An 18,940-nucleotide genomic window follows, 5' to 3' on the forward strand; every position below is an offset into this window, starting at 1 on the left:
AAAACAAATTGGAAAGAAGATGTCATCATGTTTATCAATGAGGGGCTATGGAGAAATTGTGGCTTATTGATTTGGGGGACCATTGTGTGATATCATAAAGTATAAAAGGTAGCTAGACACTGGGTTCATGCCTATAATCCTAGCATTATATAGGAGGCTGAGAGCTGAGGATAGCAGTCTGAAGCCAGCCTAGACAGGAAAGTCCATGAGATTTTTATCTCTGAGTTCATAGACCCAGGACCCTCTCCCCCAACACACACACACACACACACACACACACACACACACACACACACACACACACACACACACGAAAGTATGTGATTTGAATGAAATTGTCATAGAATCTTAATTTACTTAAATGAAAGGTGAATAAAGGGAAAAATAAAAATTTGTGCAAAACACATTTACACAATTTCAGAAAACACAGACTGGGAGACTTCTTTTTTTTTTTTTTGTCGGCCGTGGGGCTTGAACTCTGGGCTTGGGCGCTGTCCCTCAGCTCTTCAGCTCAAGGCGAGCGCTCTACCACTTGAGCTACAGCACCACTTCCGAGACTTCTTTTTTAAACAAACAAACAAACATTGAGAAACTCAGGCTTCACTGTGACTTTTTTTTTTTTTTTGGTCCAGTCATGGGGCCTGAACTCTGGGCCTGGGCGCTGTACCTCAGCTCAAAGCTAGCGCTCTACCACTTGAGCCGGCTTTTTTCTTTTCACTGTGACATTTTTATGCTGACTTGCACTAAGAAATTATTTCAGCTGGGCGCTGGTGGCTCACGCCTATAATCCTAGCTACTTAGGAGGCTGAGATCTGAGGATCTCGGTTCAAAGCCAGCCCAGGCAGGAAAGTCCGTGAAACTCTTATCTCCAATAAACCACTCAGAAAACCAGAAGTGGCGCTGTAGCTCAAGTGGTAGAGCGCTCGCCTTGAGCTGAAGAGCTGAGGGACAGCACCCAGGCCCAGAGTTCAAGCCCCAAAACTGACCAAAAAAAAAGAAAAAAGAAATTATTTCATGGTGAATGGTCTTCATAAATTACCTTCGGATATTAGTTTAAAAGAGTAGATGAAAAGAAAAGTTAAAAAGGCTTAAGATTCAGTAAAAAGAGAGTGATTGATTGATGCCCATTGGGCCTGGTAATAATGTCCTATAACCCTGCCAGTTTGTAGTAAAGTGATAAAGTAACTAAAAGGACCTGAGGGGAATCCTTGCCCTGTGGTTTGCAATTTTGAATTGCTAGCAAAAATAAAATAAGATAAAATGTTTGCCCTGGGTAGACTTTCCAAATGCCCCATTCACCCTACTCTACCTCCTACACCCATCCCCTCTACCACAGGACAAAATGCTCCTCTAGCTGTGTCTGCTTAATCTTTTCATAGGCATTTCGGTCTTCCTTAAAGCATCTTGTCCTGAATTTATCACAGCTTTAAACAAATGTCCTGGTGGATTCTAACTTAATGATGAATGTGACTGATTTAAATATTGTAGATCTTTTCTTATCCTTGCTAAGTTTGCCTCCAGATGGGGGCCTTTTCATTATAAATGAGAACTAACCTACAGTTTAACAAAAATGAATAACAAGAAGTTAGAACTTGAGGTGTATTGCAGGGGTGAAGTGGAGGGGGGAGATGAATGAAAAGAGGAAGGGTGGGAGAATGCACTCATAATATTCAATGTATATATGTGAAGATGGAACTAGGAAATTTGAGGGGATGGGTGGAGTTGAAAGAAATGGAGGAGAATGATGAAAGTTATAACACTGATCAAGATGCATTGCTCTCATAGACTGATATATTGAACTGAAACTCCTTTGTACAACTACGTAAAAGATAATTTAAAAAGTAAAAATAAATGAATAAATATAAGTCCTAAATACCTCTTCATACCTGGGAAGGGAGAATATTACAATTGATTACCTGTGATCATAGTAAGTTCTCTGGTTTCATGATGTTTGCTTTACTAGGTTTTGTGGGAAATTGTCATTTCTGAGATCCTGAACAAAAACATCCATCCTCTTGTTTTTCTGCAATAGAAAGTTCTAACAATGAGAAAGATTCACCTCCTCCCCAGACTCCTGTTCAATTGTGAATTAAACATTGGAAGATTCAAACCCAAACATGTAAATCTGTTTGTACACATTCATAGAAAGCTCTCATACATTTGCTAAAAAACCCACACATTAATATTGCTTACTTTGCATCGGGGGTAAATGAGGGTCTCCCAGACTTCCTCAGAATAGGCTGGAGTTAAGTAATATTGCATGGTTTTCATTTTACTGTGATAAATGCAAAGCTATTAAATAACCTTTTAAAGAGTTGGTGTAATTATCTGTAAACAGTAATGTTACCAAGAAAAAAAAAAAAAAGGTCAAGTTGTCCTGCCATTAGATGTTTATGGATATAAACTGGATTTATGTTTCCATAAAACAGGCACCGACTAACTAGATTAATTCTCTACAAACTAAACCAACTGTAGTAATATTTAGACACAATAAAATGATGGCAATTAAAACAATTTTATTTTTTTGTGTCATATTGATTAATGGTGCACTAAAATTAACCAGAGACCTGAAACTCAGAATGGTTGGCGAAAAAAAAAAAAAAAAGAAGAAGAAGATGCATCCCCATCTCAGTATTCTTCCCAACAAGAAGAGCAGTTAAGTGGCATGGTGGTGAGTAGTATGAATATTTAATTAATAATTAGTCATGTAATTTCTCCTCAGGAATTATTATCCCTCAAACTGGTTTGTGAATTTAATTATTAGCAGACTTTTTGTTTCCATGTCCCCTCATTACTGTCAGGATTGATGTAACATAAACTTCATTAAAAATTAAAGCAAGAGTCTTAATTACAAGGCTACCCTGACTGAAGTTAGAATTAGCCAAGTCACTGATGTGCAAATGGCTACATTATTTAAGAAACGTGCTGGAAGTGGTTATGCTAATGCAGGAGGCTCGCAGTGGCAGACCTTTTCACTGGCACTTGCATATTCATTAAATGCACTATGCAAATTTAATGTAGCAGTCTTAGTAATGCGTTGTTAATTTATTCAGATTTATTGAGTACGACTTGTTAAAAAAAAAGTACAAATTTAATTACACTATCTAGTAAGGATGATGTTCGGAGATAGCAGAGGTTTCCGACGTGCTGAACTGGATTACAGTAGTTTGATAGAAGACTTGGTATCAGAGGACACAATTTTGATAACTGGGCTTGAAAGAATATTTGATTTACTTATGGAATGATCTAAGAAATCACTGAAATTGCAGACGGTCTTTCCCAATAGGAAAGTTAAAAAAAAAAAAAAAAGTCTCGGTTGTATTAACTTAAGAGCTAAAGCAGAGCTGAGTCCACAGCCTAATGGTCGTAATGACTCTACAGAGACCACTAAAGGTTATGGATTGAGATGGGCGTGGAGTAAACTGTCTTTGTGGAAAGTTCATTGGTGGCAGCCCGCGCCTCCACTGTGCGCTGAGACCCAGTGGAACAGGGACAAAAAGCCTCACTCACTACCACCGGGCAGGTAAAACAAAAAAACAAAAACAAAACCCCACTCTGGTGTCCTTACAGAGTTGCTGTCCTTTAGGGAGTGACGGATGCTGGGGCTCCTGATTTCCCAGGATGTGGGGGAGAAATTGTGTGCAGCCTGCCCTGGACTCCTGTCTACGCTCACATTTCCCAGGTGGTATGCAAATGTCTCTCAGGTCTCACTCTCTGGAAAAGCCCTGCCTTGTAGGTTTGCTTATCCCCGATCTACAGAAGAGGAAACTGAGGCTGAGGTGCTAAATTCCAGTGCTGCCTGGAGCTCCTCCCAAACCAGATTCCACTGGCCTGCTTGCTCTCTCCACCCCCTCTTCTCTCTGTCCCCTGGGCTCCTTCTCTCTTGCCTTTACATCTTTTTGACCCACGCCTCCCATTCTTTATTCCTCCCCTTTTTTCTTTCAGAAATTCCTCTCATCTTCCAACTCCGTGCTGCTTCAATTCCTTCATTTCTCTCCTTGTCTTCCTATTCATCCTCTCTTCTTCCCTCTTCCTTCTCTTCTTCCCCTACCCTCTCTCCCCTCCCTTCTTCCCCCTCCCCCTCTCTTCACCTCCCCTTGTTCTTCCCTTCATCTCCCCTTTTCTTTCGCTCTGTCTCTCTGTTTCTCTATGTATCTCCGCTCCCCTCTCCTCTCCTCTTTCCTCTTCTCCCACGACTCCATCGATATATGTGTAGATGGAAGGTGTGTAGATAGAATTTTAAAAGATGAAAAGGATTGGCTGTTTTCCCTTTCACCAAGTGCTACACATGTGTAGGCTACATTTTGGATAAAACTACTTAAAGTTCAACAAAGCAATCCATGCACTGAGACTAGATGATGAGGGATGAAGCTAGGAATGTACTCTCTAACCCAAGGCCATGGGATGGCTGTATAAGTACCTACCCACAGCTAAGTGGGGTCACCTGTCCTTTAAGAATTTTCAGTTTCTGAGCTGAAGACACAAAGAGAAACTTCTCCAAAGAAGAAAAAAGAATGGCCAATAGGCAAATGAAGAAATGCTCAACTTCTCTAGCCATAAAATAAATGTAAATCAAAACGACACTGAGATTCTACCTCACCCTAGTTAGAATGGCTATAATCAAGAAATCTAGTAACCACAGATGCTGAAGGGGATGTGGCCAAAAGGGAACCTTAGTGCATTGTTGGTGGGAGTGTAAACTTGTTCAACCACTTTGGAAAGCAGTATGGAGGTTCCTCAAAAGACTCCACATAGAGCTCCCCTATGACCCAGCAATCCCACTTCTGGGCATTTACCCAAATGATCACAAACAAGGCTATACTAAAGCTACCAACACAACTATATTTATTGCAGCACATTATTTATCATAGCTAAGATATAGAACCAACCCAGATGCCTCTCAGTAGATGAATGGATCACGAAAATGTGGTGGTATATTTATACAATGGAATTCTATGCCTCCATCAGAAAGAATGACATCGACCCATTTGTTAGGAAATGGAAAGACTTGGAAAATATTATATTAAGTGAAGTAAGCCAGGCCCAAAGAAACATGGTTTCTCTTATCTGCAAAAACTAGTATATGTCTAGGACAATCAGAAAAGGTCAAAAGCAATGCACATATGTCCATTGAAGATGATGCTAAGTGAAATAAATCACAAGAGATTTTATCTTTGTTGCTGTTTTTTTAAATATATTTATAATGTACTATGTGTTTTTTTTGTTTCTTTGTATGTTCTTCCCCCATGGTACAACCCCTGTTTTCACTGTATTTGATTCTGGTGCCCTGCATCTTGTATATACATTTTTCTAATTTGGGGAGGGGAAGGAAAATAACAAAATGGTGAAACAAGGATACAGGTTCACTCATTGTAACAATGAGATGTACAAGACAGTCTGTAGAAAACAAACTTTACAACTTTGTGGGGGGGCATTAGAGAGGGGAGGGAGAAGTTGGGGAGGTGGGGAGGAAAGGGATGGTAGGGGAAAAATAAAGGAGGGTGTAACAAAAACTAGTTGACTATGTTTTTTAATATGATTCATATATTAACTTCATTTAAGGGGGAGAGGATTACTGCTTCAGATTGGTTCGTCTTTTGGAGAAAATCAATATATACTTTACACAGTTCCAGTAATGACCAGGCTAAATTATTATTATGAAGTATGCCAAGTGCTCAGTCCTCAGCACCCATCTCTGGAAGCCTTCCAAGCTCCGTGATCTGTTTGAACAGTCTGACATGCACAAATTGATCTCCATGTGAGAAGTTGAGCAAGTTGCCTAAGTGTGGGTATGTGAAGTGATCACACACCATCTCTGAAATTCTACGATTCAATGAAAAGTACTCCTTGAGCCTAGTGTTCAAATGTTGGTCACTTTACTGGAAACTCTGGGAGTGGGACCCAAATTACCAAGGAGACCAGGTCAGTGTGACTTTCTTCTCAGTGATTCGCTTTTCTACATAAGACCCTGAGTGGTGTAGATTTCCAAGTGCGTGTGGCTTTGCTTAGCCTGTCCTCCTGAAGTGATGGTCTTAATCATAAATTTTAATTGGAACAGGATCCACCTCAATTTATTCCTAATGCCTCAGCAAAGCAGAACTGTTTCTAGGAATATATTGAGATGGATTTTTATTCCAATGAACAGTTTGACTCAGTTAAAGGGCTGTTAACCCACTGCTGCCCTCTGATCACTATCTAAGTCACAGATAGTATGTTTGTTAGACTCTCCAGAACTAGTGAGAACAGGACAGCCATTGAAATATGGCCACCTTTCAATAGTGTGGACTTCACTAGATCTGAGTTCTTGTCTTCTTCTGATTCTATTTCACTTTCATTTTTAAAGAATTGATTCATGCCATTGTAAGGGCTTGGGAAGTCTGAAATATATAGTGCAGGCCAGCAAACCAGAAACGCGGATAGGATTTCTATGTTAGTTTGGATATAGAATTCCTTATCGAGTTTTTGCTTTGTAAGATCTTCACTTGATTAAACAAGGCCCACTCATGTTACTGAGAGTGACCTACGCTGAAAGACAACAGTTTGTGAATGTTAATGACCACCACATAGTGTTTCCCTAAGAATATTTTCATTGGTATTTGGTTAAGCAACTAAACACCCAACTCAAGCAATCTGATACATACAATCACCCAGCCCAGGTTCCATTAATTATATTACATTCATGGAATACCTATTTAATCCTTAAATAAACTTACCTAAACTAGACCCTAGGTATAAAGAAAAGAGCAGGCACAAGACCCTGTGAATCAGGGTCACCCAGCAATTCATCAGAGTGCTCATGGCAAACCACACCCCATATCTGGTGGCTCTCAGGTATGTTTTCCCAAGGCAGGAATCAAGATGCTTTGTTAGTCACTTCTCTTTGAAGGTCTAGTTCCATCCATTCAGAGACATTCCCAAGCCCGCAAATGACAGTGAAAAGGAGAGGAAGCACCAGCTATAGATCTCTATAAACCAGAAGGTAAATACTCCTGATTGAACACCCAGCCACACAGGCACACTCAGGAGACTTTGACTGAAATAGAGCCTCAGAAATCCCATTTCCACTGGGCAAACAGGAAAATGAGATGATGCTCAATTGATGTGTGTGAAAAGCAGAGCGATGGGGCATTTGCATCTATTTAATTAAGGAATGCATTGTAACCTCTATTTACTTCTGTTTAATTAAGGGATTGCTCATTTCGGAGAAGATACCATGCTGAGCCTTCTACTACTTTAGTGATTCAAAGCTCAACTAAGGATGTATAGGAAACAGTTTGGCTATCTTAGCTCAGTCCCTAATGGTGAGAGCTTGGTATTACAAAGCCAATAAACCACCTTGCCAGACTTGCAAAAAGAGAATCTAGGGACTTATCAAGAAAATGATCTCTTCAAGTCACAGGAGGTCATCCCCAAGAATGTATGCGGAATTATCCTGACCAAAATTTAGTAAAAGAATAATGGATTCTTTGTGGACTAACCAGCGATGCTGGCAAAGAAAGAAAACAAAATAATAGAATTTTAATAAGCTGTTTTATTTTTTCTTTCTCTCTCAGTACTAGAGCTTAACTGAGGATGTAGATGCTTTCCTTTAGCATTTTTCCTTTCTAGGCTGGTGCTCTACCACTTGAACCACAGCTCCACTTCAGGCCTTTTGGTGGTTAATTGGAGATATGAGTCTCATGGACTTTCCTGTCAAGGCTGCCTTTGAATCTTGATTCTGATATCTCAGTCTTGCTAGAATGATTCTCATATCTCAGTCTTGCTAGAATGACAGGCTGGAGCTATCAGAACTCAGCTCCTCTTTTCTTTCATGATGAAATTCTGCTCATCTTTAAGGCCCAGCTGAAGGCTGAGCACCTATGAGAAGACTTCCCTTGATACCCGCTACTGCCCCTCTTCCTTCAATCCCCAAACAACTTGCATTGGGAGGGCATCTTACATAGCATAAATCTGTTAATTGAGTTCCATGTTAGATCAACTCAAAGTCAATAAGGCAAGATCTTATTCATCTGCAATATTATTTTTTTGGTGCTTGCTCACAAGTGTCATAGAGCAGGTCATCTATATATAGTTGTTGAATTAAGTAAGTGTCCATACCTGGGCCTGATACGGAACTCCTGAAGCACCACACGTTGGGTGAGGGGAGGGGCGGCCCTGACAGTAGCCTGCTCAGGGTAATTATCCTCTTCCGGTGAATAATGGGGCTTCAGTGCTGTGTCTGATCCTTTGATGAAGATGAAACTATTTAATCAGGTTTGGTTGCTCATCTCATCATCTTCCCCACATCACACCGTTCTCAATGAGTTCATTAGCTGGAAGAAAAATTGATGACCTCGTTAGTTCTGCACAATGGTTCACTTAGGACAAATTGGAGCTGTAGAATGTTGCTCAACTCTGCCGATGGTGGGACCCGGTCTCACTCTAGAGACTGTTTGGATATACAATGACCTTGCGTTTATAGGGCAAGGTTACCGAAGAAGTTTTCATTTGAAATAGTGTCTCTTCCAATGTGAATCTACTGCTTTTAAGTTTTCTCCTCACCTTTCCTCAGTGAGGAATTCACTACTCCCTCCCAGTGCATCTACCTTCTCTCCATTTCTCTGCTCAATTCCCTTGGCCCTGTCACCCACTGAAATTTTATCACCCTACAGAGTCTTGGACTTCCATCCATCTAGGAGACATTCACTGACATCCTCAAGGAACATAACTTAGGTGAATTTGGAAGCGACACACATTGGAATTTCAAACAACCTGGAGAAGAGCAATGAGTCAGGACCATGGACAGGGCCTGGAGAAAGGCAGACAGCAGCAGGCACTGGCCTCTATACTCTTGCACAATGATCTGGAATACCAAAGTCCATGGAAATAAAAGGTGTGGTGAATTCTGGTGCTGTCTATGGGGGCTCATCTTGTCAAGCATAATGCACTAGTCAGAAGAGACCTTTTCCCAACTCTGAGGACTGTCCTCCATCTAGTCTTTGGCAAATAATTCTATCCCTTAAATGTTCTTTATCCCCTTCTAACTTCACCTCCATTTTCCTCAAAGGCTCCTATTTGGTTTTCCAAAGCCAGCTTTTTCTAGGAAGGTTTTTTTTGTCCTCTGCCATACTATCAGTCACTCCCATCTCTGGGTTAGTTCTCTGTCTTGAAAAGTTATCTTTGGTGTCCACTGGTGAGGTTAGTCATTGAAATGAAGTATCCTTGTGTTCCAGAGAGCTTCTGAGAGGACAGAATCTTTCTTTCTTTTTTTCCCTTTGTATCCTCAGTGTCAAATACGAGACTGTTATCTATCTCATAGATATAGAATAGTTGCCTATTAGGTAATAGAGAGAATGCTCTCAGCTGATGGAGGCGTCTACAGAAAAGGCTGTGACCATAGGCCCAATGACACTTCAAAGCTCTTGCTGAGTGGAGCGAGGTCCAAGGCCCAACTTTGGTAACACTGGAGGAATGGAAGGAATGCAGAGAAATAGGCAGACAGCCAGTCCTTGGCTGGATTGACACTATGTCATCGAATTTAACTGATTACTTTTTGACTACATGGTACAGTTGTTGACATACCAAGTCAGCTGTTTATTTATACTGGGTGACCATGTTTGTGCTAAGTGAGCTTCTAAATTATTTCCTCCTCCTCCTCCTCCTCCTTCTCCTCCTCCTCCTCCTCCTCCTCTTCCTGTTCCTCCTCCTCCCCCCCCCATCATCATCATATACTTTGTATTTTAAAATGTTCTTTATATACAACCATACAAATATATGGATCATTGCTAGGTTAAACCCACACATATTAAGTGAGGGTCATACTCATCCCAGAGAGGAGAGCCGCCTGAGCGTCATCTGTTTATAAGAGAAAAGCCCTTATAAACATGGAGGAAGTTGTCCTAGACAGCCACTGAGATGGCACATACCAGTTGAGGTAATGGGACTTCCATTCTGCATGTTGCTGCATCTTTTGCCCATCAAGTACATTTTTCAGCGTCCCAACACTTGTGAAATTTCTAAATTGGTCCATCTTAGTTCAAGGATCTGTCTTGAATCCAGAAGTTATGTCCCCACATAGAAGAGCTTTCCCCTTCTAGGATTTATGTTCACTGAAGATAAACCTGGAAAAGGAACTTGGGTGTTCTCTACCTGCAGTTAAAAAACAAACAAAAAAAACCAACTCTATGGGAGGGCTGGGAATATGGCTTAGTGGTAGAGTGCTTGCCTTGCAAGCATGAAGCCCTGGGTTCAATTCCTCAGTACCACATAAACAGAAAAAAATCCAAAAGTGGTGCTGTGGCTCAAGTGGTAGAGTGATAGCCTTGAGCAAAAAAGAAGCTCAGGGATAGGGCCCAGGCCCTGAGTTCAAGCCCCAGGACTTGCAAAAGAAAAATCTTTATGAGAAACCTTCACCTAGAAGTAAGTTTGAGGCTGGGAAGGTGGCTCATTGGTAAAGCACTTGCCTTGCATGCCTGAGGCCCTGGGTTCGATTCCTCAGCACCACATAAGCAAAAAGAAAAGTGGCGCTGTGGCTCAGGTGGTAGAGTGCTAGCCTTGAGCTGAAGAGCTGAGGAACAGCGCCCAGGCCCAGAGTTCAGGCCCCACGACCAGACCCAAAGAAGTAAGTTTGAGGCCTGAGTTGGCAAAAAAAGGAGTTGTAAGCAAGAAGAAATAGACCAAAACTGTCCAGAGACAGGGTATGGCAATGCTGCTAGAGAGCAGAGGCAAGTTGTGCAAGCTCCCCAAAGGTCAGGATTAGTTTTGTCTGGATCGCTCCCTCGCCATGATATTCAGAAAAATACAGACCTGGTAAATGCTGTCCAGTCCAGAGCAGGCAGCTGGTAAACAAAACTAACTGGTTTTTGTTCACAGTAATCCTGTGGGCAGATGAGACATAAAGATGGTGAGGGAAACCAGCTTTGAGTAGTAGAGGATGTTCTCTACAAGGAGTACCGTAGAGAGTCAATGTGGCATAATGTGCTCACTCCACGATACCCATAGGCAACATGAGCTGGCTTTAAAGATCAGAAAATGTGACAGAGTGTACAGTGAGGGGGAATTATTCTAATGGATACTCATGCTTGGACAAGGTGCCCATTCATCCTTCAACCCTTATGAGGTAGACCTAGAAATCAAATCACAAACTTGCACTGCAGAGATCTTGTCATTTTACATGAGTCAGATGCTGCTTGAAATGTCTGTGAAGTGAGAGCAGGAAGTTAGTTTCATTAAAAGAAATCTGCCATCTCCTTTCCACTGGGTTTGTTACAAAGCTGTCTCTTTAACACTCTGCACATAGAGCGACATCTGGTCACATAGATTCCTCAGGAATTTCAAGGACTTTGTTAGAGCCAATTAAGCCACCTGTTCTATCTCCCCCTTAGCAATGGGAATAGATGGAAAGGGTTAATGTGCTTTTCTAAAGCAATGTTTCCCTGTTCCCTAGGCCACCTCCCTTCATACTTAGCAAATGTCACTCTACCCTTCCCCTGCTTCTACATGGAAATGATTACTGAACAGGAAAGGTTTGACGTTGACAGGAAACAGGATTCCATTTTCTGACAAGCTGACAAGTGGAAGAAAATCATCTATTCTATGGCTGGGAGCTAAGGCATTCGCTTTCATTTATTATAGTAGTTCTTACCAGTAGCTTTCCCAAGAGGAGCATACCTATATTCCAGGGCAAAGAAAGGAAGCCTGAAGTGCCTTTCCATCTTGCTTTGGCCGTGGTGTTTTTAATAAGCCATTATCTTCGAGACCTTTCTCGGGAAGAGCTGTGTACTGCTCATGTCCTGCCTCTCTTTGCCTCTTACTCTCATGAGTGTTCTGGGCCTTTCTCCTGGCCTGGAGAGAGTTTGCTCTATGACCAGGCTCCTCTGATACAGAAAAACATCCCCCCATTGCATGGGTATCATGTGGTCTGCCACCTAAGCCTCCATGTTTCTTGAAAGCAACCTTGAGAATGTGGCTGCAGTCCTGCTTCTCCGTGGCTCTGCTTTGTCACCAGCCAGGCAATCCACGCTTCTTTCCAATAGTATGGAGAACTGTTGCTCTGTAGGAAAGGTTCAAATTGAAGTGACAGAACTTCCTGTCTTAGTCTGTTCAGATGCTACTAAAAAATGACATGAAATAGGTCCTCTTATAGTAAAAGGACTAAGTCTTTGGGGTGGCCCCTCCAGTATTGGTGGGAGATGCATGTTCTATTCTGACTAGGTAGTGATGAGACATGGACAGTGTTTATGTCTCTGTCTTTATCCCTCATCTTTCAGCTCTGTTTTTTTTTGGGGGGGAGGGGTCAGTCGTGGGGCCTGAACTCTGGGCCTGGGTGCTGTCCCTCAGCTCTTCAGCTCACGGCTAGCACACTACCACTTGAGCCATAGCACCACTTCCAGCTCTTTCTGCTTATGTGGTGCTGAGGAATAGAACCCAGGGCCTCATGCATGCAAGGCAAGCGCTCTACCACTGAGCCACCTTCCCAGCCCTAGCTCTACTTTTCTATGTGTGTTGGTCTTCCTCTCTGCTGCTGTAGAAGGGCAGTGATTGGTAGCCACCCTAGGCTACAGGGTATTATGGGAAAGGATATGGCCTCTTTTTTTTGGTTTGTGTTCTGCCAAACACCATGGGAGGACTATAATTAGCTGTCATTCACTTTTAGCTCATGTCCTTCTTTCTCTTAGACCGATCACTAAGACAGTCTCAGAAGTGGGGAGCTGAGCATCACCAATGCTATTTGTTCCTCAAATCTCATAATTGGCATAGATAAGGATTCCTCCAAATAAACAGCATTCTTGACAAATAAAAGGCAAATTACAATCCCTACACATAGAGAAAAATAAATATTATCAACAAATGGAAATGATTCCCATTAAGCCTCACATAATTTCTTCCTTGCTTCAGAAATTCACCATTTCATTCTATCACTGTGAAAATCACCTAAAATTAGCCTCACATTCAGCACCTCTGATATTCTATTATACTCCTGTATTTCAACTGAGTCTTTGTAGGTTCATTTCCCAGGGAGCTGGTTCTAATACTCTGAGATTTATGAATAGCATGGGGGACCAGGGAGGCAGAATTGGGTAAAGGAGGAAGCAGGACTTCCATGTAGTGATCTCACAAAGCATTAGAACCTGGATGGCCCTTCAGAGATGTACGATGACAGCAAAGGAGATCAGGACTTTAGGTCCTCTTTTGACCAATCACATTGAACAAAGACTGCCCCCAAGGAGCAATACTCTGGCTGATAATGGGTCCTGGAGAGGACTCAGCTGTGAGCCATCGGGAGCCTACATGCCCTGGGGTTTGGAAGAGTGAACTGCTAGGTCCTGAAGGAGAAATTAAGAGCAGAGCATTTCACCCACTTTGGTAGATTTCCACACAGTAGCTCCAAAGCTCATGTTACTCTAACACTTGAATACCAAAGGGCCAAGTATGAGGCAGATCTGCCCTTGTGCATGTTATCACTTGGTAGGCTTCTTGTAGTTACCGAGAATGGGGTCTATTACTTTAGAAAATGTCTTCTCAGTTGTTCTTTCCAGGGTGATAAGCATTTTCTTTTTCTCTCAAAGTGCATAGCACAAATCCAAAGTCTGAAGTATCAGAATTGGATAAAGATACAAAGATATTTTTTAAAGATACAAAGCCAGTAACTCTGAGGGCCCTTGGCCAGGTTACTGTTTTGTATATGGACTCAGAGTCGCTGCCTTGGGTAAGAGCTGGGTGTCTGGGAACCCCTCAGATCTTGGGCTCTTCAGATCAGGGATAGCAGAATAGTGCACTAAAAAACACGACCCCGAGCACTATCCTTCCAGCCTCTCTACCCTCCCAGTACCCTATCTTCCTAGTCCATTGGCTTTGGCAGATATGAGGAATATGATGCAGCACCCTGGTTAAGATCATGGGCTAGCTGCCCCCAAAACTCACCTTCTCCATCTCTTTAACTTCATCTCCTAACTTTAGAACTTTTAAGTCACTAATTACCATCACCATCCTTTTAGAATAAGAGGCCCTTCAAGCCCACTCCACTTACATGGACTCTTAGGGTTTTCTCCATCTGCAGGCCTGTGTGGTCATGCAGGCTAGATTTTCCTCCAAGTGGTCTATCCAATTATAGGCAGATATTATACTTCTTCTACCACCTTCTTCTCTTTGGCAATATTTCTAATTAATCAGGTGACTTCCCACTTACAGCCAGGCTATAAATGGGTTTACAACTGAGAACAGACTGGAAGGCAGGACTAGATCCAGAAGGCAGTTGCATTTTGCTTGCCTATACCATGTGTTAGAATTTTTATTAAATATTTGTCTCCATTGCTTAACAATCTTGAGATTTCCACACCAAGTCTGGAGTTCACGCTTCTCTGCCTCACTCTGTGTGTCTGTCTCTCTGTCTCTGTCTCTGTCTCTGTCTCTCTCTCTCTCTCTCTCTCTCTCTGTCTCTGTCTCTTTCTCTTTCTCTCTCTCTCTTTTCTTGAGGAATTTCTGGGACCACATGTACTTTGTCCATCTTCCTTTCTGTGGCGATATAATCTCGTCAACTTTTCTGCCTGTGCTTGCCTGGCACCATGATTCTACCTTCCCAATCTCAACCTCCCATGTAGCTTGGGATGGCAGGTGCCCAGGTAGGGGTTAAAAAAAAGGTCTTGTGAACTTTTCTGCCTGAACTGTCCCTGAACCAACATCTTCCTGTTTTCAGCCTTCCAAGTAGCTTTCTTCTCTCTCACACACCAAAAAAGGCAGATCATGCATCAATGCAAATAAGGATTCTGCATGGTTTCAAACTGAATAGTGGTGGTCTCCAGCTTCCCATATTTCCTATCCTCTCTAACATATACTGATGCCTTCCATTCATTCATATTCCCTGCCTAGATACTGTAGTTTACAACTGGTTAAATGTACCATTCCACCCAGCTCATACTTGACATCCAATGCAGGTTACTGGCAGTAAGGGAAGGCCAACAATGGGATGCTATTGAGGGAGAAATGGAGAAGGAAAAAAATCAAACCCAGAGTTTCAATTAGCATCATTTTTCCTAATGCAGAGAGCTCAAGTTTTCCTCCTTTATCCATGGCATAAGGCAAATGGAATTGCATCCATGGAATGTACTATGGCTGGTGCAGAGATGTACAGAGATGATTCATAGTGCATCAAAGATGACTCCTGCCACTTGTTGCTTATCTCTTGTTAAGAGGGAGATACAAAAGGCTGGAAATCTCTGTGGAACATTTCTTCCCCCTCATGCATGGTGTAGCCAATGAAAAATGTGAAATGAACTGCCAAAAACAAGGAGTCTTGTTTGACACAAGCAATAACATCCTGATTTCCCTGTCTTCAGAACTATTTCCTCTACAGATTGGCAATCTGTGTTTGTGGGAACTCACGGCAGCTAGTCGCAACAAGAAACTGGCTTAAGACTCACAGTGGATGCAGAAAACATGAAAAGAAAGAAATTGTTGTTGTTGTTGTTGTTGTTGTTAAATTCACTTCCTGAGCTGAGCACTGGTGGTTTATATCTGTAATCCTAACTACTCAGGAGGCTGAGATCTGAAGATCGATATTTGAAGCCAGCTCAAGTAGGAAAGTCTCTTGAGTTTTTTATCTCCAATCTTTTATCACCAAAATGCCAGAAGTGGAGCTGTAGCTCAAGTGATAAAGCACTAGCCTTGAGCAAAAAAGCTCATGGAGAATACCCAGATGAAGTTCAAGCCCCAGGAATGGCATGCACGCATACACACACACACACACACACACACACACACACACACACACACACACACACACACACACACACACACACACACACACACACACACACACACACACACACACACACACACACCACGCTATTTGCTTCCTCCAGAGTGGCAGAGATGCTGCTAATGGTGGCAGATGGTTATAGAATGATAAGTGGGTAAAACATGAGACTTGTTACTTGGTTTATATCAGCTCCTCCAATTAAAAAAACAAAAACAAAATATACCTTATTGTGTACTGTTTAATCTATACCAGCTGGTCCTTACTGCTTTTAAAACCCAAAAGATTTTCATCCAGATTTTCTGATTTAAGTATGTTGATCAGTTGTTTTCTTGCTTGAAAAATGTTAAGTTTAAACTAAAGATGCATGCAAGTGTGTGGGTAGTGTGTATTCATCACAGGGTTAGGGATAGAAGGGCTGGAGCTCTTGCAGAATTCATTATACTAAGGCCAATCTCTCAATCTCTGCTCCTCCACTCTACCCCACCTCTTCCAGTGGCATATTGCTTCCAGTAACATATACATTTCTTAATTTACTAGGTTCATTAGTCAGTTATAGCATTTCCATAGCTGGAATGGCCAGGGAAGTGATGAATGGTTTATCAGGAAAGTAGCTCCAGGGTAGGACTTCATAGATGGGAGCAGCACCTTAATCAGAAGTCCAACGAGCTGTTGGTGGGAAGGGGAGAAGGAAGGACATTTGGATCACCCGAGAATTTTTTCCCCCCAGGTCTCCTGACTCAGAAACATTAAAAAATCTAATGCAGCTTTATTCTCCATCCTCCTTTAAGCCTTAAATGTCTGTCTTTGGGGCATGGACTGTAATAGACTAGGGCTTTAGGACCAGTTTCTCTGAGAAGCAGCCGGTGTTCAAGAAGGGCCCTTGACACCATTCTGACTTAATGCTAGACACATCTGCAGCTACTTGGACAAAATTGACATTGTCTGGAGTGCAAAGCAATCGCCTAGCGCAGCATTAGGGAGCATTTACTCTTGAGCCGTGCTACCAGACAGCAAATCTTGACCTTTAGGAGTTCAGAGATTAGATTTCGTTGCTGCCGGCGTTGAAGATATTGTTAGGAATTTGTTGCTATTCAAAGCAGATTTCAGGGGTTACCTATGGGTTTAATTCATCGCATCAATCATTTTTTGGAAGGTTCTTTTAAAGCCAAGATAGCTTCAAATAAAAACTAGGATTACTTTTACATTGATTGTCAGTGGTTGGTGAGGAGCACAGAGGGGAAAACCCTTGAGATGCTGTTAAAGTCTTCCTATTTGTTCCTTCACTGGCCTGCAGTCGGTGGAGCTGGGAGGGAAAGCAGGTTTCTCCAACTGGCATTCAAAGCAGTTGTTGCAGGACTGTCAGGAAACAGAATGAGGATTTGTCCAATCTCTGGTGTAGATAACACATTCCATGCACAGATAGGTAACACCTGCAATACCTCGTTTAAAGGAGCATTAGTTTAAGACAACAGGGGTTAAATGGAGCTTATTTTATTTGAGCCATTCTGCATAGATACCCACTCTCCCCGTGTGCCTGTGTGTGGTATGTACTTGTGTGTGCACACGTTGGGAGGGTGCGCGCGCGCGCGCACACACACACACACGTGTGCATATAAGCAGCCTCTTAACTGAGAGGTCAGTTCCCCACCCTTTTTGGTCCTCTTGATCCCAGGGATGTATGGAAAAGATTTCTGAGAGGGGGGAGTCCAGGGAGGAAGGGTCCCACAGTGATTGGATACAAGCTCTATACTTTCTTTCTAATAGCATACTCTCTCTGATCCATATTGATTTTTATTTACCATGCAATGCTTGTTAAGCTCTTTGATTCCATTCCCCGATCCATAGTCAATTAAACACCTTGAGAGCTTGCCTCCACTGTATCTATTACCATCTTCAAATTTGTTTATTTCTTTCAAAGAGAGTCTGTCCTAGATAAAACCCTACACTCCTTGACTTTGTTTAGGTGGTCAGAAGCAGCTGGGAAGGAAGATACAGCAAGCAGGAAGAGAAACAACAGCTAGGGCCTGGAAAGAGAGAGCAGGGAAACTCCAAGGAGAGGGAGGGAGAGAGGAGAGAGAGGGGAGAGAGAGAGAGAGAGAGAGAGAGAGAGAGAGAGAGAGAGAGAGAGAGAGAGAGAGAGAGAGAGAGAGAGAGAAGAGATGTTACCGCACAATGAAATAATGAGCTAATGTCAGTAAATATTCAGTGTATTTAGCTCGTCAGGATAATGGGTTAGGTAATGCTTGTAAAATAAATTATAGAAAGATCTTTTTCCAAAGTGGGCTACAGTTAAAAGTCTCATTGCTGCAAAACAGAAGCTTCCTCATCAAGAACAAGTGCAGGCTTGGCACAGGTTATTGTGTACTGCTACTGAATACGTGTGGTCCTTCTGTGACCTGGTATGTACCAGGCTAAGCAATGGGGCCTTGTTGCTGATGTTTCAATGTTTTGTCTATTCTGTGAATCTTCAATAAGGGAATGAAAATGAACACAATCTTCTTCTCTCCCACTCAAGTGAAAGATGCACTTGCCCAGGCCACCCTCCCTCTCACCTGAAGAAGAGTTCCTATATACCAAACGTAACCCCTCATGAGGTAGGAATTGCTGTCCACCAGGAATAGGAAACGGTCAAAATTTACCAGGAACTTGCCTGAAACCACACAACCATCAAGACACATAGCTGTAATTCAGACTTAGCTCTGATTTCAAGATTTTTGCTAGCACGCTACAGCTCCCACATGGATGAATAAACTAAGGCATAGGCAATTTGGACAAGTTGCAAAGAATGACCCGAACACATTTTTCCACTCACAACCTGCTGGCCTTCTACCAAACCTTATTTTCCTTGTTCTATGTAGATTATTGCTGTATTAACAGCCACTGTGAATTCATAATTTGCCAAGTACCAATACATCTGCATGCACAAATATGTACATTAGAAAGAGTAGTTACTAATCGCTTTTGCTCTTCTGGAAATACATCCTTGTGTACATTATAAATCTGATGGCTCTTTCTACCAGGCTTCAAACTAGCCTGATGTCTTATCATTGGTATTGCCTAGCTAGAAACTGTTCTCAGACAATGATTTCTAGGGGAGTGCCTGACTTCTCAGAAGATCCTGAGGTTAGGTGTTGAGTCTCTTAGAAGTTGTGGGTAAGGATGCTTTATTAAGAAATATCATAGGGTAACTGGTGGAGAATGGAA

The 18,940-nt window shown here is 42.1% G+C and overlaps 1 long non-coding RNA gene across 1 annotated transcript; it reads right to left on the reverse strand.

The window, feature by feature from the left end:
* Positions 1-1,936: 1,936 nt before the first annotated feature.
* LOC138809034 (uncharacterized) lies at positions 1,937-9,982 on the reverse strand. Its single transcript, XR_011366669.1, has 3 exons — positions 9,906-9,982; positions 8,098-8,312; positions 1,937-2,023 (listed from the first exon to the last, which is right to left on the reverse strand). It is a non-coding gene; the product is annotated as an uncharacterized lncRNA (long non-coding RNA).
* Between the last annotated feature and the right edge of the window lie 8,958 nt (positions 9,983-18,940).

The sequence above is a fragment of the Dipodomys merriami genome, unplaced genomic scaffold, assembly GCF_024711535.1.
Source record: "Dipodomys merriami isolate MVZ:Mamm:240054 unplaced genomic scaffold, mDipMer1.0.p SCAF_48, whole genome shotgun sequence".
Lineage (NCBI taxonomy): Eukaryota > Metazoa > Chordata > Mammalia > Rodentia > Heteromyidae > Dipodomys > Dipodomys merriami.